This window comes from Cryptotermes secundus, unplaced genomic scaffold (assembly GCF_002891405.2).
Source record: "Cryptotermes secundus unplaced genomic scaffold, Csec_1.0 scaffold1857, whole genome shotgun sequence".
Taxonomy (NCBI): domain Eukaryota; kingdom Metazoa; phylum Arthropoda; class Insecta; order Blattodea; family Kalotermitidae; genus Cryptotermes; species Cryptotermes secundus.
Window position 1 is genome coordinate 10,448 of NW_019725439.1, and position 6,946 is coordinate 17,393.

General features: G+C 40.7%; 1 long non-coding RNA gene across 1 annotated transcript in view; it reads right to left on the reverse strand.

The window, feature by feature from the left end:
* LOC111863440 overlaps positions 1 to 6,946 on the reverse strand; it is a 16,503-nt gene that overhangs the window by 4,715 nt on the left and 4,842 nt on the right. The window contains exon 2 of the long non-coding RNA XR_002842601.2: positions 4,936 to 5,069. This is a non-coding gene — a long non-coding RNA (uncharacterized LOC111863440). The remainder of the gene's footprint in view (positions 1 to 4,935; positions 5,070 to 6,946) is intronic.

Below are 6,946 nucleotides of genomic sequence, written 5' to 3' on the forward strand. Positions count from 1 at the left end.
TTTTAATTTAGTGATGATATTGGTACAAAGTGTTAATATTCTTCAAAGTACTGTCCATGAGCATCTACACATTTTTTCTACCGACTCTCCCATGCCTGGCACGCCCCCTCAAAGACCTCGATGGGAACCTCATTTAAAGCTGTTGTCACGGCCACTTGGATAGCCTGAATGCTTTCAAAACGGTGTCCTTTGAGTGCAGTTTTCATCCTCGGGAACAAAAAGAAGTAGGCCGGAGCTAGGTTGGGGCTGTAGGGTGGCTGCGGCAGCATTGCCACGTGGTTCTTCACCAGGAACTCACGGACGAGCTGAGATGTGTGGCTGGGCACATTGTCATGATGCAGCCGCCGGTTAGCGGCGATGTCTTTTCGCACGCGGATGACCATTTTCCTTAATCTTTCTAAAACATCCACGTAGTAGGGAGCATTGACGGTCTGTCCTTGGGGTAAAAACTCTTTGTGGACCACACCCTTGGCGTCGAAAAAGACGATGAGCATTGTTTTCACTTTGGATTTGCTCATCTTCGCCTTCTTCGGTTTCAGGGAAGCTGAGGTGTACCATTCAGCATTCTGGCACTCCCCGTAGGCTTGCTTAAGCAGTTTGTGAGTTTCGGCAGCTTTTTTGTTGAGCTTTGTGCAGAACTTGACCGCCCAATGTTGTTCGAAAGTATCCGCCATCACGAGCCGTGACGTGGTCACAAAACACAGGTGCACTAAATCAGCGATACTGATGCCTCCGATGCTCGAGCAGACTGAACTTGGCGCGCTGTGAAGCTAAATGCCTCCCCCCCCAACCCAACCAATTCCAGCGCACTCTGACCAGTAGGAACGCGGGAAAGAAATGTATTTCATGACTTTTGGGACACACCATGTATATAACCCTTATAAAACCTGCTGTACTTTATGGTAGTGAGAGCTGAACACTCACTAATTTGAATGAGGATAAAATGAAAATGTTTTAAAGAAACACACCTTGTATATAACCCTTATAAAACCTGCTGTACTTTATGGTAGTGAGAGCTGAACACTCACTAATTTGAATGAGGATAAAATGAAAATGTTTTAAAGAAACACACCTTGTATATAACCCTTATAAAACCTGCTGTACTTTATGGTAGTGAGAGCTGAACACTCACTAATTTGAATGAGGATAAAATGAAAATGTTTTAAAGAAACACACCTTGTATATAACCCTTATAAAACCTGCTGTACTTTATGGTAGTGAGAGCTGAACACTCACTAATTTGAATGAGGATAAAATGAAAATGTTTTAAAGAAACACACCTTGTATATAACCCTTATAAAACCTGCTGTACTTTATGGTAGTGAGAGCTGAACACTCACTAATTTGAATGAGGATAAAATGAAAATGTTTTAAAGAAACACACCTTGTATATAACCCTTATAAAACCTGCTGTACTTTATGGTAGTGAGAGCTGAACACTCACTAATTTGAATGAGGATAAAATGAAAATGTTTTAAAGAAAAATTCCATGGCCCAAGCTATGTAAATGGAGTATGGAGAATAAAATATGATGAGGAATTATATAAATTATTCAAAGAACTAAATATAGTGCAGTCAAAAACAAACAGACTGAAGTGGCTAGGGTATATCAGAAGGATGGATGAAAGTTTGCTCTGCAAGAAATTAACCTTCTCCCAGCTAGTAAGCAGCAGAAAGAAAGGAAGACCAAAATTAAGATGGCTGGATAATATATTGCATGACCTAAGAATTTTAGAAGTGACAGCTTGGTGGAAGAAGACACAAGACAGGAATAATTGGGAGGCTGTTACAAGGGAGGCCAACGCTCACAAAGGGGTGTAGCTCTGAAGGAGAAGGAGAACTGTCAGCTTCCTGCCTTATGTGATTTCACAACAGTCCGTTTTATCAATATCATGAATGGTATGGAACACAAACATCATATTTTCTTTCTGTATTGCTGTGGTTATCTTCTGTTAACTTTTCTGTGTCTCAAATATATGGCAGAGTCAAAGAAGTTGAATCGGCTACGCAAAGCATATCTGTAACCCAGTTCTTACGAATACTGAAGACATCTAGCATGGGAGATGTGTCAGACTTCTACTAAACATTACTGGAAGGACGTCTTGTTCCATTTTGACTTGTCAGGTAAGATGCATCTTCCTTGTTTGTTACTAGCATTTAGGTAAGAGGGTTCTACAGCATTCCAGTACTTCAGTGTTAATCAGTAATGAGAATTAATACTGAAGGGACATTAGTATGCAGTTCAGGCACTAACAACAATGGATTAAATACAGCCACAGCTCGCACAACATTCCAGATAAAAATCTTCACACGCACATACAGATATATATCAAAATCAGAAGACCTCATGATGTAGTTATAGTACATGTTACACCAACTAGTTAACTAACAGTTCATCTTTTTAGAAGCTAATGGGAAAATCACTTGTATGCGGTACAATCCAAAAGTTCCCGAAATTTGAATTTTGCGGGCAAATGGTTATAAGTACATCGAAATACCGCTAGGTGTCTCCCCACACACCCTTCTTGGATCAGTGTGGCAAGCGGCGTCGAAATGAGTGGTTGGGTTTATTATTGGTGAACGTATTTCCATTGTTGTGTTTCCATGAGTTTGCAGTTTTGTTTTAAACTTGGGAAAACCACTGCAGAAAAGCACCAAATGTTGAAGCAAGCTTTTGGTGACAACAGTTTAGGCCAGGCACAAACTTGTGACTGGTATAAGCATTTCAAAAATGGCCGAACATCGACTGATGACAACGATCATTCGGGACGGCCGTCAACTGGCACCAAACCAGAAAATGTTGCAAAAGTTAGGGATCTGATTCTGCAAGATCATAGACTGACCATCCAAGACCTCTGTAACACCTTGGGACTAAGTTATGGTACATGTCGACGAATTTTGTCAGAGGAACTGAACATGAGGAGGATTATCGTGAAGTTTGTGCCACAACTGCTGCAAAATGAACAGATGCAGCATCGCTTGGAAGTCTGCAGGGCACTTCAACAATAGCTTCAAGAAGATCCATACTTTCTTTCGAATGTCATCATTGGTGATGAAAGTTGGGTTTATGGCTACAACCCTGAAAGTAAGCAGCAATCATCGCAATGGAAGAACCCTTCTTCACCTTGGCCAAAAAAAGTTGACAAGTCAAGCACAACATTAAGTCCATGTTGATCTGTTTTTTTGATACTGACAGGATTTTTCATAAGGAATTTGTCCCTCCTGGTCAGACAGTCAATAAAGAGTTCTATCGCGATGTTCTAAGGCATATGAGGGAGGACATGAGGAGAAAACATCCAGAAGTGGCGCACAAACAACTGGGTACTCCACCATGACAACACACGACCGCATACAGCTTACATTGTGCAGGAATTTTTGGCTAAACACAAGATGGCAGTTGTTCCCCACCCATCGTACTCGCCAGACTTAACTCCATATGACTTCTTTCTCTTCCCCAAGATGAAAATCAAGTTGATGGGGCGAAGATTTGATACAGTTCAGGAAATTCAAGCAGAACTGCAGACGGTACTAAACACCTTAACAAAGAAAGACTTCCAGGATGCATTTCAAAAGTGGCAGAAGTGCTGGAATCAGTGTATGCACTCCGAAAGGGACTACTCTGAAGGTGATGGTGCAGAATAAGATCCAGGTTTCATGTAATAGTTTTTATTAATATATTTTGGGAACTTCAGGATTGCACCACATATACAGATTAAGTTCATTTTCCCACTAACTTCCAAAAAAGTTGAACCTTTAGCTCCTTACTTGGCATAACACAACCAAAAACTACATCATGAGGTGTGGTTCACTCAGCATGCCAGCAGCCATTTATGCTTTGTTCAACATTATCCTTGAACTGCATATAGGAAGCGTAGTATACATGAAGAAACATACCCTACTATTTTATATATGTATTTATTATTATTATTAGAGGGGGTGGGTTTCCCCATGCACTTAGACCAGTTATTGGTCCATTGTGCGTCCCCCTTTAATTTCTACTGTCACTATACCCTACCGGTACTGGTGCGTGCTATCAGCCCCGTTCAGCCAACGAGGTCGGCCCTCAGTACCTGATATTTACCCCATCTACCAGAGGCATTGGAAACTACTTGGGTGGGAAAATGTGTTGCCTAATTTTGCTCAGAGGTCTCTTGTAGACATGAGGATCTTTTACGTGCCGTAAATCTACGACACGGGACCCAAGGCTTAAAGTCCCTCATGGAGGAATTGTTCCCTCAATTTTTCCACCCTTAAAAATTCCACGACCTCCGCCGGGTTTGAACACGCATACCTTGAGTCATGAGGTGGGAACGTTACCCCTAGATTACGGAGGCCACTTTTTATATATGTAAGATGATGTATAAAAAACTCTTATACATAGAAGGTTAAAAATAAGCATTACTGCATTTTTAAAGTATAATGTAAGATGGTTCTCAACAGAATTTTTTAAGCATCTGAAATGTTCTAAAGCATGTACAACAGTTGGACATTAATCTTGAACTAATGTTAGTTTGTAACACAAAAACACACATTCCTGCAGATGACATTGAAATGTTGAAACAAGGTCAGTAAACAGCAAACACAAATGTCTTTTAATTCATGCTACAGAATAAATCATGATAAATAATTCTGTCTTAATGAATTTACTTGGATTTAAGACTTCCCCTAATTAAAACATCCATTGGACATGTTCCTCAGATATCTTGAAACAGTGTATTCAGTCACTTATTTTTAAAGCTGTCAAAACTATTTATTAACTACATAATTTATAAAGAAATACTTTAAAACCTGAATTAAGTTTTTCTCTAAGACAGGCAAATAATAATCATTCTGGGTATTCATTTTACTCAGGGTACCAAATTCCATCAGAACTTCTCACATCACTCCTGAAATACAACTACCACTTCAATAGGTGTACACATAACATTAACACACCTAGACTGCTGTGACAATCCTGAGCCTCTCTGGTATGCATGGTATCTGTCACAGTTTCCTTGGCTTGGATGAAAGGTAGGACTACTGCCTGCAGCAGCTTCAGTTCCATCCTGACTCCCAGCTGGTTCCATATACTGAAACAAAGCACACTTATGAACTCACTGTAATGTTTATGTCCTCGTCCAGGTGTTTTAACACAATCAGAGTAGTACAAAGTGAGGGTAAAAATTACCAAATTTACCTCTCTGATTATCCATGCATATGCATTTGGGAGTGGAGAGACAGCTCCATTCTTTCTTAACCTTGGAAACTATAGTCCATTCGCGGAGACAGTTAGCGTAAACAAAGCAAGCCCCACATCGCCACAGCTGACAGCAAGGAGTGGACAAAGCGCGCAGTTACTTCAGTGTACTCACTGCATTTGGACGCACGTTAACCTGCATTCAGACTGAAGAGTGAACTTCGGACACCCCTGCAACGGGACACACATCACATGATCGCTGCACGATTTCATTTATAGAGCAAAGGGGATACCGCGTGCATTTGTTTACGAGGACTCTCTAGTCTCCGCGAATGCACTATAGATGTAGGTGAGTGAGCACCTTCATGTCATGGCCAATTTACCACAGGGAAATGAAACCCCAGTGGGCCCCAGACTTCATCTAGACATGGCAGCAGAGAGGAAAATCTTTGTACCTACCAGGAATCAAACTCCAATTCTCTGGGCATCCAACTAATAGCCCAATCATTACACTGGCGAAGCTATCCTGGCCCCAGTAGCTGGTACCACAGGGGCCAACTACACAGCACAGTATAGTGTATATATAGAATTTGTCTGTCACAGCAGGTGGGGGGGGAGAGAGAGAGAGAGAGAGAGAGAGAGACAGACAGACAGTTGTAGGACACCCAGAGTCATGAGTCCTGTGGGACTTGGAACGAAGAATGAATGTGCTGGTGAGGGGACAGCACCAATTTATGAGAAACAGATTTAGGTGCTTTAAGTGTTGAGGCTACTTGATACTATCTTAATCACTGCATAGCAGTTACAGTTCTTGTGGTGTGAGGCAGATTTTGTTTCCAGCAGTGGAACTTTATGACACCTCCCATTGTTTCTACATCATTCCTAATACTGAAGGTTGTAGGAATGTATGGCCTAGTCAATAAAAATTATTTCAATCTAACTTTCCCATGGTGATATGTCATTTAACACTTTTCTTCTTCTTTTTTTTTAGAAACAAGTAAAGCACATCACATTCAGTTTCAATTTCAATTTTCCTGACCAAAGAGATATTCTGTGCTTACTGTGTGACTGTCCTAGTGAGAACACTGGTGAAGAATGTAACTATAATTCAAATACTAATGACAACTAAGGCTAACGTGAGATGCAAAGAAAGGTCTTTATAAGTGGTTCAATTTAAGGGTTTGGTTTGGTGGGGGGGACAACAAAGCAGTTATCATAACCGGAATTTCTGAATACACAAAAAATGTATTCAGATATTTATGGACCCTGAGAAGGGTAGTGATTTTCTCTCCCCATTAGTGTCTGGACCGATTCTGGGTAGAAACAAGCCACCTTTCCAATGAGAATTTGGAGCTTTCTCCAGAGGTAAAGTAGTCATGGCATGAAGATGACCACACACCTCCAACTAATACCAAAGATAAGAAAGAATGCACCTGTACTTTCCCTTCACAATGCATCTTACTTGTGTGGCACTAATTAAGTACAGGGATAACTTTACATTTGTGCAGAAGCGTAGAGAAACCTACAGTAAGTCCATAGAGGTAAACATTTGTCTCATAAATTTCCTATCCAAAATGGTCTAAAACAATATTATATTTAAGCATCCTGTTGCACTCTATACGATAAATGATATAAACTCCGTCTCAAGTGCAAACAATATATTTTGTGTCTTTGATCTTGCTTCCCCACACTACAGCGACGTGAGTGTTATACACCTGATGATGGCCGTCTGAGGCCGAAACATGTAGTGTGGGGAAGCAAGATCAAAGA